The following is a 22460-nucleotide window of genomic DNA, read 5'->3' on the forward strand; positions in this document are numbered from 1 at the left end:
ATCCACTGGATGGCAGAGAAGACTGCTGAGGTGCTGCCACTGGGACTGGAGGGCAGAAAACAGCTAGCCTAGGTGTCAGTGAAAGTCTGGAGTATGTGCCCCACTGAGTCCACACATCATAATTACAGAAACCTGGCAGTTGTGAATCAGACAGCCATGCCATTATTACCAAGAGGGAAACCAGAAGAGGAAAAGAAGACCCTTCCTCCTATACTGTTTCTCCAGTACTCTCTACTGACGGGACAAACATTGTGCCAAAGAAACATTAAAACCACATGCTTAAGGGGGAAAAAGAAACTTTAAAAAATCAAATAAAAACTAAATTCAAGAATAATTACAATAAGCTGGGCGCGGTGGCTCACGCCTGTAATCCCAGCACTTTGGGAGGCCGAGACGGGCGAATCACAAGGTCAGGAGATCGAGACCATGGTGAAACCCCGTCTCTACTAAAAATAGAAAAAAATTAGCTGGGCGCAGTGGCGGGTGCCTGTAGTCCCAGCTACTCAGGAGGCTGAGGCAGGAGAATGGCGTGAACCCAGGAGGCGGAGCTTGCAGTGAGCCGAGATTGCACCACTGCACTCCAGCCTGGGCGACAGAGCGAGACTCTGTCTCAAAAAAAAAAAAAAAAAAAAAAAAAAAAAAGAATAATTAGAATAAGTAATCTACCTGAAATACAAGGAACCAGAAAAGTAATTCCGGTAATATGATAAAACAGGGTTCTGTAACACCCTCAAAGATCACACTAACCCTCCAGCAATGGATGCAGGCCAAGATGAAATCTTTAAAATATCAGATAAAGAATTCAAAGGTTGATTATTAAGCTACTCAAAGAGATACCAGAGAAAAGTGAAAACCAACATAAAGAAATTGCAAAACAATTCAGGGTATCAGTGAAAAATTTTGTCAAGAGATTGATGTCTTAAATAAAAACCACTAAGAACTTCTGGAAATGAAAGGCATAATTGGGGAATTACAAAATGTAGTGGAAAGTTTCAACAATAGAGTAGAACAAATAGAAGAAAGAATTTTAGAGTCCAAAGAAAATGCTTTTGAATTAACTCAATCAGATAAAAATTAAGAAAAAGGAATCAAAAGAAATGAGCAAAGTCTCCAAGAAATATGAGATATGTAAAACGGCCAAACATAAGAATAAATGGTGTTCCTGAGGAAAAAAAGAAAGCAAAAATTTGGAAAATTTAATTGAGGGAATGATTGAGGAAAACTTATCAGGCCTTGTTAGAGATTTAGATATCCAAATATAAGAAGCTCAAAGAACTTCTGGAAGATAGACTGCAAAAAGGTCATCACCAAGGCATCAAGTCATCAGGCTATCTAAAGTCAACATGAAGGAAAAAATCTCTAAGAGAAATGAGACAAACTCATCAGGTACCCTATAAAGGAAAACCTATCACACTAACAGCAGACTTCTCAGCAGAAACCTTACAAGCCAGAAGGGATTGGGATCCTATATTTAGCCTCCTTAAACAGAAGAACTCAGTCAAGAATTTTGTATCCAGCAAAACTAAGATTCATAAATGAAGATGAAACAGTTATTTTCAGACAAATAAATACTTAGGGAATTTGTTACTACTAGACCATCCCTACAATAAATGCATTCGGGAGTTCTGAATGCTAAAGGAGTTCTAAACCTTGAAACAAAAGCTTGATATGCACCAAAATTGAACCTCTTAAAAGTATAAAACTCACAGGGCCTATAAAACTATTCGTTTTATAACGCAAAAACACACAAAACAACACAAACTATTTGTTTTATAACACAAAAACAACAGAAAAACAAAGTATCTAGGTGACAATTAACATGATTAATGGAACAGTACCTCACATCTCAATGTTAACATTGAATGTAAATGGCCTAAATGCCCCCACTTTAAAGATACGAATTGGCAAAATAAATTTAAAAATCATAAAACAAATATCTGCTGTCTTCAAGAGACCGGCCTCACACATGAGGATTCATATAAACTGAAAGTAAAGAGGTAAAAAAAGATATTCCACACAAATGGAAACCAAAAGTGAACAGGAGTAGCTATTCTTATATCAGATAAAACAGTCTTTAATAACTGTAAAAAAAAAAAAGACAAATAATGTCATTATATGATGATAAAAGGATCAATCCAAAAAAGAATATATTACAATCCTAAATGTATATGCACCTAACACTAGAGATCCCAGATTCATAAAACAATTGCTACTTGACCTAAGAAATGAGATAGCAACACATAGGGGACTTCAATATTCCACTGACAGCACTAGACAGGTCATTGAGACAGAAAGTCAACATAGAAACAATGGATTTAAACTGCACTATTGAAAAAATGGACCTAACAGATATTTACAGAACATTCTACCTAAGAATGGTAGCATATACATTCTTCTCATCAGCATATGGAATATTCTCCAGACGGACCATATGATATGCCACCAAATAACACCCAATAAATTTTTTAAAAATCAAAATCATATCATGCCTCTTCTCAAACCCAATGGAATAAAAGTAGAAATCAACTATAAAAGAACCCTCCAAAACTATAAGGATACATTAAAATTAAACAGTCTGCTCCTGAATGATTTTTGAATCAACAATAGAAATTTTAAAATTCTTTGAAATGGATAGGGCACAATTATTAAAACCTCTGGGATACAGCAAAAAAAGTGCTAAGATGAAAGTTTATAGTGTTAAATGCCTACATCAAAAAGTCTGAAAGAACACAAATTAACAACCTAAGTCACACCTCTAGGAACTAGAGAAACAAGAACAAACTGAACCCAAAGGTAGCAGAAGAAAAGAAATAACAAAGACCAGAACAGAACCAAATGAAATAGAAACAAAGGAAATACAAAAGATCAATGAAACAAAAATCTGGTTCTTTGAAAAGATAAAAAAAATTTAATAGATCATTAGCTAGATTAACCAAGAAAAGAGAGAAAAGTTTCAAATAAGCTCAATTAGAAATAAAACTGGAGACATTACAACTGACACCATAAATACAAATGATCGTTCTAGACTACCATTAACACCTATGCACACAAACTAGAAAACCTAGAGGAAATGGATACATTTCTGGAAACATATAATTCTCCAAGATTCAATCAGGAAGAAATAGAAATGCTGAACATACCAATAACAAGCAACAAGATTAAATCAGTAATAAAAAATTGCCAAAAACAACAAAAAAGCTTAGGGCCAGATGGATTCACAGTTGAATTCTACTGGACATTTGTATTAGTCAGGGTTCTCTAGAGGGACAGAACTAATAGGATAGATGTATTTGTGAGTTTATTAGGAGAATTGACTCACACGATCACAAGGTGAAGTCCCACAATAGGCTGTCTGCAAGCTGAGGAGCCAGGAACCCATTCTGAGTCCCAAAACCTCAAAGGTAGGGAAGCTGAGAGTGCAGCCTTCAGTCTATGGGCGAAGGCCTAAAAGTCACTGACTAATCACTGCTGTAGGTCTGAGTCCAAAATCTAAAGAACTTGGAGCCTGAAGTTCGAGGGCAGGAAGTATCCAGCATGGGAGAAAGATGGAGGCCAGAATACTTAGCCAGTCTAGTCTTTCTACGTTCTTCTGCCTGCTTTTATTCTGGCCATGGTGGCAGTTGATTAGATTGTGCCCATCTGGATTGAGGGTGGGTCTGCCTTTCCCAGTCCAAAGACTCAAATGTAAGTCTCCTTTGGCAACATCCTCACAGACATACCCAGGAACAACACTTTGCATCCTTCAATCCAATCAAGTGGACACTTGATATTAACCGTCACAACATTCAAAGATGAACTGGTATGAATCCTACTGAAACTGTTCCTAAAGACTGAGAAAAAGAGAATTCTCCAGAATCATTCTATGAAGCCAGTATCACCTAATACCAAAACCAGGAAAAGACATTAACAAAAAATAGAAAACTACAGCCCAATATACCTGATTAATATAGATACAAAAATTGTTAACCACTTTGGGAGGCCGAGGTGGGCGGATCACAAGGTCAGGAGATCGAGACCACGGTGAAACCCCGTCTCTACTAAAAATACAAAAAATTAGCCGGGCGCGGTTGTGGGCGCCTGTAGTCCCAGCTACTCGGGAGGCTGAGGCAGGAGAATGGCGGGAACCCGGGAGGCGGAGCTTGCAGTGAGCTGAGATCGCGCCACTGCACTCCAGCCTGGGCGACAGAGCGAGACTCCGTCTCAAAAAAAAAAAAAAAAAAAAAAAAATTGTTAACGAAATGCTAGCTAACTGAATCCAACAACACATCAAAAAGATAATACACCATGATTAAGTGAGTTTTATCCCAGGGATGTGAGGATGGTTCAACATACACAAATCAATAAATGTGATACATCATACAAACAGAATGAAAAACAAAAATCATATGATCATCTCAACAGATGCAGAAAAAGCATTCAGTAAAATCCAGTATCCCTTTACAATGAAACCTCTTCAGAAACTAGGCATAGAAGGGACTTATCTCAAATTAATAAAAGCCATCGATGACAAACCCACAGACAACATCATACTGAATGGGGAAAAGTTGAAAGCATTCCCCCCTGGTAACTGGAACAAGTCAAGAATGCCCACTTTCAGCACTTCTATTCTACATAGTACTAAAAGTTTTAACCACAACAATCAGGCAATAGAAAGAAAAATAATGGGCATCCAAATTGGAAGAGAGTAAGTTAAACTATCACTGTCTGCCAATGATATGATTGTATAACTAGAAAACCCTAAAGACTCCTCCAAAAGACTCCTGGATTTGTAAATATATTCCATAAAGTCTCAGGTTACAAAAATCAATGTACACAAATCAATAACACTCCTATACACCAAAAACAATGAAGGTGAGCATCACATCAAGAATTCAATCCATTTTACAACAGCTGCAAAAGATATAAATAAAAATGAAGTACTTAGGAGTAAACTTAACCAAGGAAGTAAATGATCTCTACAAGGGTACCACAAAATACTGCTGAAGGAAACCGTAGATGACACACGCAAATGGAAACATAGCCCATGTTCATAGATTGGAAGAAATAATAGTGTGAAAATGACCATACTACCCAAAAAATCTACAGATTCAAAGCAATTCCCATCAAAATACCAATATTTTCTAATTTTCACAAAATTAGAAAATACAATCCTAATATTCATATGGAATCAAAAAAGAGCTAAAATCACCCAAGAAATCCTAAACAAAAAGAAGAAATCTGAAGACCTTATATTACTGGACCTCAAGTTACACTAAAGAATATAGTTACCAAAACAGTATGGTACTGGTATAAGAGTAGGTACATAGACCAACGGAATAGAATACAGAACCCAGAAATAAAGCCAAACACTTACAAACAATTGATCTTCAATAAAGCATACAAAAACATAAATTGGGGAAAGAACACCCTATTTAATAAGTGGTGCTGGGAAAATTGGCTAGCTACATGTAGAAGAATGAAACTGGTCCCTATCTCATCTTATACAAAAATCAACTCAAGATGGATCAAAGACTTAAATCTAAGACCCTGAAACCATGAGAATTCTAGAAGACAGACTTGGAAAAACTCTTCTGGTCATTGGCCGAGACAACAAATGCATGACTAAAACCCCACAAGCAAATGCAACAAAGCTAAAAATAAATAAATGGGACCTTCTTAATTTAAAAAGCTTCCGCACAGCAAAAGAACATCAAAGTAAACAGACAACCCACAGAATGAGAGAAAATACTTGCAAACTATGCACCCGAAAAGAAATAATATCCAGAATCTACAAGAAACTCAGACAAATCAGCAAGAAAAAGCAAAAAACACTTCAAAAGGCGGGCAAACGACGTGAATAGACATTTCTCGAAAGATGTACAAATAGCCAACAAACATATAAAATAAATGCTCAGCCTCACTAATCTTCAGGGAAAAGAAAATTAAAACAATAAATACCAGCTTACTCCTGCAAGGAAGGTCATTATTAAAAAGTCAAGAAACAATAGACGTTGACATGGATGTGGTGAGAAGGGAACACTTTATACACTGCTGGTGGGAATGTAAATTATCACAACCTCTATGAAAACAGTATGGAGATTCCTTAAAGAACTAAAAGCAGATCTTCCATTGGATCTAGCAATCCCACTACCGCATATCCACCCAAATGAAAAGAAGTCAATATATGAAAAGAACATGTACACACATGTTTACTGCATCCCAATTCACAATGGCAAAGATATGAAACCAACCTAAGTGCCCATCGACCATTGAGCAGATGAAGAAAATGTGGTATATATACACCATGGAATGCTACTCAACCATAAAAAGGAATGAAATAATGTCTTTTGCAGAAACTTAGATGGAGCCGGAGGCCATTATTCTAAGTGAAGTAACTCAAGAATGGAAAAACAAACACCGTGTGTTATCAATTATAAATGGGAGCTAAGTTATTAGTACACTTACAGGAGTGATATAATGGAGTTTGGAGACTCAGAACAGTGGTATGGGAGACAGCGTTGGATTTAGACACTACATATTGGACACAACATACACTACTTGGGTGAGGAGTGCACTAAAATCTCGTAATTCACCACTATGAAATTCATTCATGTAACCAAAATCCACTTGTACCCCCAAAAGCTATTGAAATAAAAATAAATAAATTTAAAACACACATACATACTACCTTTTTTGAGTAATACATAGAATAGACTGTAAAAGAAATGTGTAGACATTAACATTATAATTTTGAATACTATGTAGAAAAATATAAAGTTGATGGCATAAGATTAATGGAAAAAATAAAAATAAATGAAGAAAATTTTACTACGCAATTATATAGCATACAATGTTCAAAAAAGATAAGCAGTTAAGTTATAAAAGTAAATATCACGTTAGGATACTGGAATTATGAACAGTCTTTTTCTAACTTTTTTTTTTTGAGACGGAGTCTCACGCTGTCGCCCAGGCTGAAGTGCAGTGGCCGGATCTCAGCTCACTGCAAGCTCCGCCTCCCGGGTTTGCGCCATTCTCCTGCCTCAGCCTCCCAAGTAGCTCGGACCACAGGCGCCCGCCACTTCGCCCGGCTATTTTTTTTTTTTGTATTTTTTAGTAGAGACGGGGTTTCACTGTGTTAGCCAGGATGGTCTCGATCTCCTGACCTCGTGATCCACCCGTCTCGGCCTCCCAAAGTGCTGGGATTACAGGCTTGAGCCACCGCGCCCGGCCCGTCTTTTTCTAACATTTTAACAATATTAATTGCTCTTAAGATTTACAGACAAAAGAATTTACTTTTTTTTTCACAGATTTCTGGAAAGGTAAATCTCTTGTCATTCTCAATACTGTCATAAGAAAATTTTGTGTTTTGTTTGCTAAGGAAATAATTCAAATTTTAGTGCATGCTAAACTCTGTTAAATGTTCCAACAGAGGGGAAAATCTTGGAGAAAACTAGAAAATGTCACTTCACCTTTGTGAGATTCCCAGTTGAAGGGAAACCCAACCTGTTATGAGTACCCTAAGATAAAGCTTTTCTCTCTCCTCACTTAACTACCTAGAAAGCAAAATAAAATCATGAAGACAAGGGAGCTGAAACATGTGTGAAATTATTAGAGCATCCGAAAGTCAATGAAAATAGTCACAAGTTGTTCTCTGAGCTAAAGTACTTATGAGCCCAGCTACAAGGAACTGCACAAACTTCTGATATTGCACTCAACTAAAGCTCCAGAGACACCTCTATAGACTGAGAAGGATTTTGACAATAAATTGCAAGGAATAACTACATTAATTCTGAGAAAAATAAACAAGTCACTGAACTGTAGATATGCCTAGGGGTTTCTTATTCTTATGCACCAATGATAAAAATGTTCAAACGTGTCTCACCTTTTAGGCATAACAATATGAGTAAAATTTTAAAAATTAATTTAGTTTTTTTTTTGTACAAGTATACCTGTAAATTAAAAAGTCAAAAAATTCTACAAGGATGATCTTTAAAAACAGTACTCTTTTTGTCCTCATTTTCTCTTACCAGAGAACTTATTTTTAGCTAGATCTTTTTATATTTAACCTCCTTATCTCTAAATAATTGCTCATAGTGAGATTTTAAAATTTTACTTCCAGTTTTAGGCACAACGTGAGTAAATAATGTCCTCCAGTCACCCCTCATACACACATTTGCCAACCCCCAACCTCTGAATTTAGTTAAGATAAATTTTCTATGAGTTTTACTTTACTATATTCATGATAGTCACAGCTGAACTGTGTTCTCTACCATGATTACTTTTGCTTTCCTGTACAATATTTTGTTTTTCCTATTTTTTGTCTCATTTGCTTAGCTTTCTAAGTACTTACCACTGATTTAACCCCTTTAGTCTTGCCAAAATGTGTAAACTTCTCCTCAATACTCTGAAACAATCAGTTACTGCTTTACTTTCATTTTTAAAAGAAATATCTTCTGGAACAACTTGACTCACATTTGAATGGTTGTCCTCTAAGCCTGATTGAATTTTCTTAGGAACTTCTCTCACTGATATTTTGGGCACTTTTTTTGTCCTCTTCTGCATTGGAGTTCTGTATTTTGCATGTCATATAGTCCCCTGGTTATAAATAGAAATTCTAGATAAGAATTATTTTTTTATCAGAATTATCAAACCATTGCTCCGTTTCCAATTTCCAATGTGGCTACTGAGCTAGCTAATGCCATTCTGAGTGTTGAAATTTTGTTCATTCTGTTCACAAATTTTACAACGATGAGCATCCCAGTGGTTCCACTTTCATACAATGTGCTGTTTATTTGGTCGGGGAAATTTCAATCTTGGAACTGATGTTCATTTCTACTTATTTTTTTAAATTATTTCTTTGATTTTCTATTCTCTGCTTACTATTTTCTCTCTTCTGGTACTCCTACTATTCTGATGTTGGACGTTCTGGACTGGTTCTTTGATTTTTTAATCTTTTCTTTCTTGATGTTCATATTTTTTATCTTTGCTTCATTTTCTGAAGATTTCCTCATTCTTCCTCTCCTACCCCTTTTTGAGTTTTCGATTTCCATAATATTTTTAATTTTTTAATTTAATTATTTCTTTTTAATGTGAATCCTTTTATAGAATATTTTTTCTTATTTTATGAATATGGTATCTTTTATTATCCCTCTGAAAATAGTAATATTTTAAATATGTTCTTCACATTTAAAATTCCTAATTTACTCTAAACTGAAAGGCAATGTAATACAGTTATTGGCATAGAGTCCAGTAACTAAGCATTTGCATTCAAGTCCTGACTCCACTACTCATTAGTTACGTGACCTTGGGAAAATTAACCTTTCAGTGTCTCAATTCCATTATGTATAAATACTACAAATGATAGGGTTGTTCTGAATATTAAATGACTAACACATGTAAAGTACTTAAAACAATGTGTGGGATAAGGTAAACCCTATACGTATTGTGCTAAAAGAGAAGTTTATCATTTGTTATTGTACTTGTCAGTTTTAGAATATGCCATTCAAAGATCATTTATTTAAATGTCTTGTGGTCTGCAACTGCATGCTCTGATCTAGAGCGCTGATAAGATGACCAGAAACTGCATGGCAAGGGTCTTACTATTTGAAGGCTTCACTATAGGCCTTTGCGTTGGGGAAGCCTGGCTGTCAATACTTTCATATCTTGAGTTTGTCAGATTACCTGCCTGAAGACTGCACATCTATCTTCAGGCAAGATGGCTAAGGATTTCAATATTTGGTGTAAACTTATACTTAACGTTTTCTATGTGGTATTTCCATCTACCACTCTGCTTTAAGCTTTTTGGTGAATAAACTCCATACTGTTCAGTCTGGTGGGAATTAGTTAAATTAGATTGAATTTTGCTGTCCAACTTTCCCTCTTAAATACATTTTCTAATTTAGATAATGTATCAGCTTTCCCTATCACTGGCTTGAGAACCATATTCTCTGATCTGTTAAGTTAGTAACCACTTGACCACAACTTTCCACTTTCCAATGTTTTTAACAGATGTGCTTTTACATCTTGTTATAAATGCCTTTGCTATTTTTAAAATGGGTTTTTACAGAAACTAACGGTAAATGTGAGTGTTAAATTTACCGTCTTTAACTAGAGCTGAAATGACTAAGACAATAAAAAAGCAATTATTAGGGAGAACAAAGTCTACTTATAAATAGACATTGAGCTCTATAAATTTCCTTTTCTTAACAAGCATTGATATTTTGGGAATAGCACTTCTGAATAACTGTACCCACTTAAAATTTCTCAATAAGAAAGTAGAAACAAAACCTTTAGCTCTGAATCTATAGCACAATGTTTATCCCTCTGCTTATCCTGCAGTTTTCCCAATGCAGAAAAATTCTCAGTAGGGCAAGTTATAGCATCCACCACCAAGCATTGCCTTCTTCACTTGTATTCAAGTGTGTAAACTTAAATGAGGTTGACATTTATGAGGCGCTTTTTATCAAAATTATTTTTGCCATCATTCGTGTAACCGAGCTCCCAAAATGATTTTTAAGAAGGGTGATCTAATAGAACACAGAGAAACATCATCTTTGGAAATGATTTGGAAAATCTCAGAAGAGCGTGAGAAAGTTGGAAAGAGCAGCGGCCAGAGCATCCGTTTTTGTCACATATCATATGGAGAGAAGGCTTGCTGTCAGGCTTGTATTTGCTACAAGCAACGCTATACTTTTATACAAAATGTTCATTATGATAACGGTCACTTCAAGAAATGTCTCTTTTTTTTCTTTCTTTTTTTTTTTTCTTTTTTTTTTTTTTTTTTTTTTGCCTCACATCCCATTTTGGGGAAAATAAAGGCATTAACTAAAGAGTAGATGTATTTCTTTGTAAAATATGGTTTCAGCAATGTTAATTAATTCAGCAAGTTTAACTGTTCATTTATTCTATTGTTAATTTTAAAAACATACATATTTGAGAAGAAAGACATTTTATTTCCTCTCTTCTTGATTATCACACTACGGGGTTTTAAACCATGTAAAACATTACTAAAACCTTACTTCATTGCGTACCACAGTGGAAGCATAATCTCTACTACAGCAAAGATCTAGTGGAAATCTGTAAACACTTGGGTATCAGACCATCAGACTTACTAAACATACAAGGTGATGACAGCTTCTGGAACAGAACATCTCAACACTGAGTCAACTGAGCTTAACCTCTGTTGAAACTCTGTCTATGATATGGGATGGCAGATCCCAATGTCTCAAACAGTGTTAATATCAAAGGAATGCAATGAAGGATTTAAGCCTATCAGGAATGCTAATGAGTGAAATATTTCCCCTCCTGCCTATTTTTATTCTTTTTTTTTTTTTTTTTGAGATGGAGTCTTGCTCTGTCACCCAGGCTGGAGTGCAGTGGCCGGATCTCAGCTCACTGCAAGCTCCGCCTCCCGGGTTTACGCCATTCTCCTGCCTCAGCCTCCCGAGTTATTCTTTTCTGTAAGGTTAGATTCTAGAATTATCAATAGATCATTTTTTGTTTGTTGGTTGGATTTTTGAGACAGGGTCTTGCCCTGTCATCCAGGCTGGCATACAGTGGCCTGATCACAGCTCACTGCAACCTCAAACTTCTGGGCTCAAGGGATACTCCCACCTCAGTCTCCCAAATAGCTAAGACTACAGCTGCATGCCACTATACACAGCTAATTATTTTATTATAATTTAGTTTTTGTGGACATGGAGTATCACATTGTTGCCCAGGCTGGTGTTGAACTCCTGACTTTAAGAGATTCTCCTGTCTTGACCTCCCAAAGTGCTGGGATTACAGGCCTGAGCCACTGTGCCCAGCCATCAATATTTGTTACAACATACTTGCTCTGCAAATTTCTCTGGACTTAACAGAACAATTAAAATTTCTCTTGCTAAATAAAAAAACCCATATTCAGTTCTTAAATATAAATGGTCCCATGATGTTCCATTAGGCATTCCAATCTGAGGTAGCTCTGCTGAAAAAAATTTGATGTGTGAAACAATCTATATTTATTCCTAAATTCATATTGATTGGCACACATTAAAATTGGATACTGATTGCTCATTATAATTTTAATTTATTTTAATTAAACTATTAAGGCAAATATATATGCTATGTATAAATTTTTTTTTGAGTAAAATAGTTGATCTGGTGAGACTGCCTGTATAAATTTACCAATTCTACAAAAAGCGTGTGTCTCCACTATTCAAGACAACTTACACTTCTGACCTGTACATTAGGCCTTGATTTGAAGAGAAATTTGGAATCTTAAGATTATGTCATCATTATGGAAAAATGAATTTAAATCATCTTAGATAGCCAACAATGTTTATTATAAAAGATCAGCAACTTAAATCATTGATTTTCCATTATTTTCTTTCTTAAATTACATACAAGCTGTAAGACGGGAACATGCCCTTGTTGTCTAGCTGAATGATAAGAGCATACGTCACATGCTGTGCCTATTCAAATATGCACTCTCTGATTAAGATTGAAATTGTGGAGAATGTTAATGGAAAGCAGGCTCTAAAGCTCTTCTGTAGAGGCTATTACTTGACACAAATGAAAAATGCAGAGCACAGTGCTCTGGGCTCTTTGGCCTATCCCGCTGAATTGAAAGGGAAAATTGAAAAGACTCAATTATTCTATTTATTATTTAACAAGCTTTTATAATATAAATTGAATTTTGTGATTAATGAGGATTTTATGTGGACTGTACATAAAAAACTTCATCTATACAAAGTAAACAGCATTATTTTCAGCGAGGGTGAAAATGAAATGTAAAATAAAGTTGATTGACTTAAATTTAATATATAAAAAGTAGCACTGGTTAATAGAGTATTGATTAAAGATACAAAAAAAGATGGTGACAATTTATCAAATATCCTTGTTCTAGGTCCTCAGGGTGGCTGCTTAATAAACACCTTTTCTTACAACTGATTCATATTTTCATATTACTCTTTTCACATCTTGTTTCTTTTTTCCATGGACATATCAGAATCACATACCACTATTACCATTACAGTAATACGTACTTATAAAAAAAATTAATTTGTAAAACTCTCAGTTTATTTTAGCATCTTAAATGGGATTAATCTTACAATAGAAGCAGGTACTAAAGGGTTGGGGATAAATATAATTAAAACATATCAACCGGAATTAATCAATTAATTCAGGCAAAAAATTATGATTGAAAAATAGACAAATGTATGCATAATTATGTTTTTAATCAATATAATACTAATTTTGATAATAATTTAAAAATATAGTTCATCTTAGTGGATATGTAAAATGCTTTGTATAACCTGTTTCTATCAAACTCTTGTACGTCAGACAATCTTTATGACATATAAAATTGTAAAACGATTTTTTAAATCTTAGAAAAATGCTGGTTTTCATATTGAATTTATTCTCTATTCCTATTTACTAGGTGTTGTATTCTTCACATAAAGGCAACTTACACACACACATACACACACACACATGTGCAAACACACACACACTTTCAATTCAATTCAATTCCTAGTACATGGAAGTGAAAAAAAATCCACACATAGTCTCTCCTCAGGTGTATGCAAAAATAATTACAAATCCTAATTCAAGAAATGGCTTACTTTATATGCAACAACTTCCCTCTTTGTTTTCCTCTGGGACACAACACATAAAGTGGTGACTAAGTCTCCAATGACCACACTTCTGCCCTCATGAGAATACCACATTAAGTGTATCTGGTTCTGCAATGCACAAATTTTGGAAATGAAAGGAATACAGGGAAAATTATCCTACTTACAGTAGAGTGCTTTAGGCATTTTCTTCTTTTTCTTGACCCACAGAAAACTTTTCCTAATGCCAATTTGAGCCTATGCAAGAAATCAACAACCTTATGAAATAAATGCTAATCTTTCTTACTCCATATCTATATATGACAAAATAAATGGACTCCGACCCAGCACAAGGTGAATGGTCAACTTAACAATCAATCCAGTTGGCAATCAGGTCAGTTGTCAAAGATAAATCGAGTTAAAACCATTAAATTCAAGAGATAATATATTCAATAATTATATTATATCCTACTTAATTTTTATCGATATTTTTAATAGATGGGAACATAAAAATACAGTAATGCATTCTGTTTATTCATGGCAGAAAAAAAAAATTAATAGTTGCATTATTTCTGTTCACAAACAAGATCCTGCATAGTCCTAGAGAACATCCTAGAGTAAAGCTATAGTCTTCTCCTTGGAATGATATAACAGGGAACTAAAAATATTTGCTAGACTAGTATTTTAAAGGAAAGTGCAAGATTCTAGATTTGAATTGAAAAAAACAAAACAACTTGGCATATGTTTTTGCTCCGATTTTTTCACCTATGTTTACAAAATATATTATAACACATCTCTAGATGTAGACTTTTCATAGTCAAGTGCAGTCATTCTTGACACTTACCTCCCGAGATAATGAAAATGAATAGGATTGTGCTGAAATAATTTTGAACTCTCATAAGGAAGCTACTGAATATAACTGAGTATTACTATTAATCATAGCTGTGCTCCAAATCAATATAGCTGCACATTAAATTTAGTTTAGCCTGAATTTTCTTGAAGATATATTTAAACAATTATGTGATGCTTCTGCATAGTTATGTGGATGATACAACTCACATTTTCCAGCTCAATTCCAATGTTAAATATTATATTTTATTGTCAGTACATGCATTCTAAGTTTGAAAATATTACTCATATGTTGGTAATATTCTTTGATTCATAATAATTATGTGTTGTGTTCTAATAAAAATTTCCTCTTGCTGCTTTACTAAATACAATTTATACTTTATCAACATAATGATATACATATATAAATACATTTCCAAAATTTATAAGTATATATTTTGTCCTTTTTTCTAATTAGTCCAAAACTTAGCATGAACAATAAAAGAAAATGAAACAATATTTGTCAAACTTTCCTCCTCTTTGTAGTCACCAAATTACTGTGAAATAAATCAATATTAGTCACAATAAGTACAAAATCAATTATTGTTCAGTGGACAAAGAGTTTTTCCCACAACTGAGATAAGCCATGTCTTCACAAAGTAAATATCAGGAATGGAGTATGCAAAAACATGTAAATATTCACAATAATTTAAGTTTGCAATATCTGTTACAGTTTACAAAGTAATTTTGCATTTATTTTTTACATTTTATTAAGATAAACTCTATGAGGTTCCCATTTAAAAGAGTCAAAGGTGCTAAAGCAAGACCTAAATGATGAGGTCTTGTCAAGTTAGCCACGTCTGTCTGGTCCTTAGAAGAGAGATTGTGACTGAAATATTGGAAAAGACAATCAAACAATCAACTTTTCAGAAAAAAAATTTCCCCAAGCTGCTTAATGATGTCTTCCCCTTTGCTATCACTGGAAATTTAGAGTGCAATACATTAAAGATACTCAAAGTTAGACTAAAGAAAATGAAATGAATGTTGAAGAAATAGACAATTCCGAACAGAATTTAGTGGAGGTATTTCTCCACATATCTATACTTTGCTTGGTTGCTAGGAAGAGAAAAAGAGCAAACCAACAAAAATAAATACGCTCTTTGAAAGGAGAGAGTAGTGGCTTTAAAATATGGCTATGAATTTTTTTTAACACTCTGTCTATCAAGAGATGAGGTCTATGTCACTTCTCCTTGAATCTGGGTGGGGTTGTGACAGCTTCAACCAAAAGAGTACAGTGGATGTAATACTATTTGACTTCTGAGGAAAGTTTGCATAAAATCATGCAGATTTTGTATTATTTTATTGAAGCACTTGGAGTCTTGAGCTCCACGTCTGCATATCTTGAATCCTCCATGCTATGAAGAAGCCCAACCCACCAGGAGAATCATTCAGACATGTTAGTGAAGAAGCCTCCAGATAAATCCAGCCTTCAGTCATTCAAGTCACTGCAGAATCTGGGTCTTCCCAGTTGTTGCCCAAACATTGTAGGGTAGATACAAACTATCCTTACTGTCCCCTTTCTGAATTTCTGACTCACAGAACCCATGAGCATAAGAAAACAAAACAGTAGTTGTTTTGTGCTATAAGCTCTTGGGTAATTTGTTACATCAGTAAGAGATGACAGATAAAATGGATGATTTTAACATGTTGGGATGGCTGACTAGAAACAGCTACGATGTGGCTTTTATGGAGAGAAATGAAAGGGGGTGAGTAAACACAAGACCTTCAGTTGAAACATCCAGATACATGCATTGGGACTAATCATATAAACAACTCAACCCATGGAGAACAGAGAAAAGCAAAGCAAAACAATGGCCCATCCAGGACTGACACGGAGCCAGGGAAACTTCCTCACCCAGGGAAGCCGTGAGTGAATGTGTGACCTGGGGAAACCACGGTTCTCCCAGAGACCTTTGCAACCCTTCGGTCAGGAGATCCCCTCATGAACCCACTCCACCAGGGCCTTCAGTCTGACACACAGCGTAATGTGGAGTCTCAAGCAGAGCAGCCACTCAGGCATGTGTGGAGACCCAGAAGCATTACAAACTCCGGCTCCAGGCTTCCCAGCAAAAGTAACTGCAACTCCAGCATAGCAGGAGGTTAGACCTTTGTACACATCCCTAGGAAAGAGGTTAAATCTGGGGGGCCAAACAGCGATGGTCTGCAGGCCCTACTTCCATGGCATATCACAGGATAAGACTTACTGGCTTAAAATTCCAGCCAGCCACTAGAAACAGTGTTGTTCTTACCTGGGACAAAGTTCCTGGGGGAAGGAATAGGCTGCCATCTTTGCTGTTTGGATGACTCAGCTGTTCCAGCCTGTGGGCTTTGGAGAGTCCAAACCAACCAAGGGCTGAAGGGATTTGCCACCACAGCACAGCTCCTCTCCCAAAATGTGGCCAGATTGCTTCTTTAAGCAGGTCCTTGATCTATTTCTCATCACTGAGCAGGACCTCCCAACCAGGGCCTCCAGCCATCCCCACCAGTGTTCTCTAGCCAACAGAGATTTGGAAATTTCCTGGGATGGAGCTCCCAAAGAGAGAGGTAGGCTGCCATCTTTGCTCTTTGGAAAACTTAGTCATTCCAGCCTCTAGCCTTTCGAGAGCCCAAGGCAACCAGGAACAGAAGTAGTACCCCAGCAAACATGGTTGCTTGACAAAAGGATGTTCAGACAGCTTCTTTAAGAGGGTCCCTAATTCCATTCCTCCTGACTGAGTGAGACCTCCAAACCAGGGTCTTCAACCACTTCCCACAGGTGCATTCAGGTCAACAACAGGTCCCTACCTCCCTGGGATGGCACTCCCAGATGAAGGGGCAGGCTATCATATTTGCTGTTCCACAGCCTTCACACATGATACCTCCAGGTACTGGAAAATCTGAGATGACTAGGGACTGGAGTGGACCCCCAACAAACTACAGCAGCCCTACTGAAGAGTGCCAGTATACAGAAGAATGTAACCAACCTGATAGAGTTGAAAAACACAATACAAGAATTTCATAATGTAATCACAAGTATGAATAGCAAAATAGACCAAGTGAAAGAAAGACTCTCGGGGCATGAAGATGGTCTTTCTGAAACAAGCCAGATAGACAAGAATAGAGGAAAAATGAATGAAAAGGAATGAAAAAAATTTAAAAATATGGGATTATGTAAAGAGACTGAATCTACAACTGATTGGTGTACCTGAAAGAAATGGAGAGAATAGAACTAATTTGAAAAACGTATTTCAGGATATCATCCATGAGAACTTCCTCAATCTAGCTAGATAGGTCAACTTCAAATTCCAGAAATTCAGACAACCCCAGTCAGATATTCCATGAGAAGATCATCCCCAAGGCATATAATCAGATTCTCCAATGTCAAAATCAAAGAAAAAAAAAGTTAGGACAGCTAGAAAGAAAGGCCAAGTCACCTACAAAGGGAACCCCATCAGACTAACAATAAACCTCTTAGCAGAAACCCTACAAGCCAGAAGAGATTGGGGTAAAATATTCAATATTCTTAAATAAAAGAAATTCCAAGCCAGAATTTTATATCGAGCCAAACTAAGCTTCATAAGTGAAGAAATAAAATCCTTTTCAGACAAGTAAATGCCGAGGGAATTCATTACCACCAGTCCTGCTTTATAAGAGCTCCTGAAGAAAGCACTAAATGTGGAAATAAAAGAACATTAGCAGCCAGGTGCAGTGGCTCATACCTATAATCCCAGCACTTTGGGAGGCCGAGGCAGGCAGATCACTTGAGGTCAGGAGTTTGAGACCAGCCTGACTAACATGGTGAAACCTCATCTCTACTAAAAATACAAAAATTAGCTGGGTGTGGTAACGGATGCCTGTAATCCCAGCTACTTGGGAGACTGAGGCAGAGGAATCACTTGAACCAAAAAGGTGGAGGTTGCAGTGAGCTGCAATCATACCACTGCACTCCAGCCTGGGCAACAGAGTGAGAATCCTTCATAAAGGAAGAAAGGAAGAAAGGGAGAAAGAGAGAGAGAGAGAGAGAGAGAGAAAGAGAGAGAGGGAACAAGAGAGAGAGACAGAAGAGAGAAAGAGAGAGAGAGAGAGAATAAGAGCATTAGCAGCCACTACAAAAACACACCAAAGTACACAGACTAGTGACACTATAAAGCAATCACATAAACAAATCTGCAAAATAATCTGCTAACATCATGATGACAGGATCAAATCCATACATATCAATACTGACGTTAAATGTAAATGACCTAAATGTCCCAATAAAAAGACACAGAGTGGCAAGCTGGATAAGGAAACAAGACCCATTGCTATGCTATCTTTAAGAGACCCATCTCACATGCAATGACACACATAGGCTTAAAATAAAGGGATATAGAAAAATCTACCAAGCAAATGGAGAACAGAAAAAAGGAGGGGTTGCAATCTTAGTTTCTGACAAAACAGTCTTTAAACCAAAAAAGATCAGAAAAGACAAGAAAGGACATTACATAATGATAAAATATTTAATTCAACAAGAAGAGCTAATGATTATATATATATATATATATATATATATATATATATATATATATGCACCCAACACAGGAGCAACCAGATTCATAAAGTAAGTTCTTAGAGACTTTCAAAGAGTTTTAGAATCCCACACAATAATCATGGGAGACTTTAACACTCCACTGAAAATATTAGATGAATCACTGAGGCAGAAAATTAACAAAGATATTCAGGACCTGAACTCAGCACTGGACCAAATGGATCTGAGAGATATCTACAGAACCCTGCACCCCAAAACAACAGAATATACTTTCTTTTATTGCCACCCACTTACTCTAAAATCAATCATATAATCAGAAGTAAAACACTCCTCAGCAAATGCAGAATAACTGAAATCATAACATAACAGTCTATCAAACCACAGTGCAATCAAATTTGAAACCAAGACTAAGAAATTCATTCAAAACCATACGATTCCATAGAAATTGAATAACCTGCCCCTGAATGACTTTTGGGTAAATAATGACTTTAGGCAGAAATCAAGACATTCTTTGAAACTAATGAGAACAAATATACAACATATCAGAATCTCTGGGACACAGCTAAGGCATTGTTAAGTGGGAAATATATAGCACTAAATGGCCACATCAAAAAGTTACAAAGATATCAAGTTAACAAACTAGCATCACACCTAAAAGAACTAGAGAACCAAGGGCAAGCAAATCCCAAAGCTAACAGAAGACAAGAGAGAAGATTCAAATAAACACAATCAGCAACTAAGGAGGATATCACCACTGACCCCACATAAATGCAAACAACCATCAGAGAATATTATAAACACCTCTATGCACATAACCTACAAAACCTAGAATAAATGGATAAATTGCTGGACACACACACCCTCCCAAGACGGAACCAGGAAGAAATTCAATCCCCAAACAGACCAATAATGAGTTCTGAAATTGAGGCAGTAATAAATAGCCTACAACCCAAAACAAACAAACAAAAAAGCCCAAGACCAGATGGGTTCACAGTTGAATTCTACAAGATGTAGAAAGAAGAGCTGGTACTATTTCTACTGAAACTATTCCAAAAAATTGAAAAGAAGAAACTATTTTCTAACTCATTCTATGAGGCAAGTATCATGGTGATACAAAAGCCTTGCAGAGATACCACAAAAAAGAAAATTTCAGGCCAATATCCTTAAGGAACATCAGTGCAAAAATCTTTAACAAAATATTGGCAAACTGACTCTAGCAGCACATCAAAAACTTATCCACAAAGATCAAGTAGGCTTTATCCCTGGAATGAAAGTTTGGTTCAACACATGCAAATCAATAAATGTGATTCATCACATAATCAGAACTAAAGGCAACAACCACATGATTGACTTAATAGATACAAAAAGACTTTCAATCAAATTCAACATCCCTTCATGTTAAAAACTCTCAATAAACTAGGTATTGAAGGAACATACCTCGAAATAATAAGAGCCATATATGACAAAACCACAGCCAGCATCATACTGAATGGGCAAAAGCTGGAAGCATTCCCCTTGAAAACTTGCACAAGACAAAAATGTGCTCTCTCACAACTACTATTAAATATAGTACTGGAAGTTCTGGCCAGGGCAATCAGGCAAGAGAAAGAAATAAAAGGAATTCAAATAGTGAGAGAGGAAGTCAAACTACCTTTGTTTGCAGATGACACAATCTTATATCTAGAAAACCCCATCTTCTAGCTCAAAGGCTTCAAAAACTGATAAGCATCTTCAACAAAGTCTCAAGATACAAAGTCAATGTGCAAAAATTGCTAGCATTCCTATATACCAACAACAGTCAAGCCAAAAGCCAAATCCCAAACAAATCCCCATTCACAATTGCCAAAAAAAGTATTAAATACCTAGTAATACAGCTAAAAGCAAAGAGAAAGATCCCTACAAAAAGATCTATGAACCACTGCTCAAAGAAATCAGAGACGACACAAACAAATGGAAAAACATTCCATGTTTGTGGATAGGAAAAATGAGTATCATTAAAATGGCCATACTACCCAAAGCAATTCGTAGATTCAATTCTATTTCCATTAAACTACCATTGACATTTTTCACAGAACTAGGAAAAAACTATTTTAAAATTCATACAAAACCAAAAAAGAGCTTGAATAGCCAAGGCAACCCTAATCAAAGAGAACAAAGCTGGAGGCAACATGCTACCTGACTTCAAACTATACTGTGAGAGTAGAGTAACCAAAACAGCATGGTACTGGTACAAAAACAGATACATAGACCAATGGAACAGAATCGAGAACATAGAAATATGGCTACACACCTACAACTATCTGATCTTCAACAAACCAGACAAAAACAAGCAATGGGAAAAGGATTCCCTAATCAATAAATGGTTTTGGGATAACTGGCTAGCCATAGGCAGAAGATTGAACCTGCACCCCTTCCTTACACAATATAGAAAAATTAACTCAATATTGATTAACAACTTAAACATAAAGTCCAAAACTATAAAAACCCTGGAATACAGCCTAGGCAATACCATTTAGGACATAGGCATAGGCAAAGATTTTCTAAGAAAGACATCAAAAGCAAGGGCAACAAAACCAAAAATTGACAAATAGAATTTAATTAAAGAGCTTCTGCACAGCAAAAGAAACTAATAGAGTAAACAAACAACCTGAAGTATGGGAGAAAGCTTTTGCAAACTGTGCATCTGACAAAAATATAACATTTGGCATCTGTAAGGAACTTAAACAAATTTAGAAGAAAAACACAAACCCCATTAAAAAGTGGGCAAAAGACATGAACAGACACTTTTCAAAAGAAGACATACATCCAGCCAACAACCTTATAAAAGAAAAGCTCAACATCACTGATCATTAGAGAAATGCAAATCAAAACCATAATGAGATACCACCTAACACCAGTCAGATTGGCTACTATTAAAAAGTCAAGAAATAACAGATGCTGGCAATGTTGTAGAAAAAAAGGGAACACTTATACACTGTTGATGGGAGTGTGAATTAGGTCAATCACTGTGGAAGACACTGTGGTGATTCCTCAGAGACCTAAAGACAAAAATATCATTTGACCCAGCAATCCCATTACTGGGTACACACTCAAACAAATGTAAATCATACTATTATAAAGACACATGCATGCATATATTCATTGCAACACTATTCACAATAGCAAAGACATGGAATCAACCTAAATGCTCATCAATGACAGACTGCATAAAGAATATGTGGTACATACACACCATGGAATACTACGCAGCCATAAAAAAAGAGCAAGATCATATCCTCTGCAGGGACATGGATGGAGCTGGAGATCGTTATTCTTAGCAAACTAACACAGGAACAGGAAACCAAATACTGTTCTCACTTATAAGTGGGAGCTAAATGATGATAATACATGAACACATACAGAGGAACAATACACACTGGGGCCTTTCAGAGGGTGGAGGGTGGGAGGAGGGAGAGGAGCAGCAAAGATAACTAATGGATACTAGGCTTAATATC

Source organism: Papio anubis, chromosome 9 (genome assembly GCF_008728515.1).
Source record: "Papio anubis isolate 15944 chromosome 9, Panubis1.0, whole genome shotgun sequence".
Lineage (NCBI taxonomy): Eukaryota > Metazoa > Chordata > Mammalia > Primates > Cercopithecidae > Papio > Papio anubis.